This window comes from Cynoglossus semilaevis, chromosome 18 (genome assembly GCF_000523025.1).
Source record: "Cynoglossus semilaevis isolate Cse_v1.0 chromosome 18, Cse_v1.0, whole genome shotgun sequence".
NCBI classification, from domain to species: domain Eukaryota; kingdom Metazoa; phylum Chordata; class Actinopteri; order Pleuronectiformes; family Cynoglossidae; genus Cynoglossus; species Cynoglossus semilaevis.
In genome coordinates, this window is record NC_024324.1 from 1,589,144 (window position 1) to 1,589,512 (window position 369).

Here is a 369-nt window from a genome sequence, read left to right on the forward strand (position 1 = left end):
CTCGCGCCCCCCCCCCCCCCCCCCCCCAGCTACCCGATGATCCGCTCTACACTCATTCAAATCCAAGTATTTGCAGATGTGGGCTGGAAGAAGCAGGAGATATGAGAGAGAGAGAGAGAGAGGAAGGGAGGGAGGGAGAGAGGGCTGACAAGTGTGAGGATATTAAAGGAGGCGTAAAGGATGATGATGATGATGATGATGATGATGAAGGAGGCCTAATCAGATTGAAGCCTGATCCATTTACTCCTCTAAACGACTGCTCCTCGTCTCCTCGTCTCCTCCCACGGTCGCTTCAGAGTCGGAGCTGATTAGTTCATTCTTCTGTCAGCCATGACTGGCTTTTACCCCCCCACCGCCTCATCCCCCCCC

General features: G+C 54.2%; 1 protein-coding gene across 1 annotated transcript in view; it reads right to left on the reverse strand.

Annotated features, from left to right (window-relative positions):
• The window catches only part of macf1a (microtubule actin crosslinking factor 1a), a 91,455-nt gene that overhangs the window by 45,878 nt on the left and 45,208 nt on the right, over window positions 1-369 (reverse strand).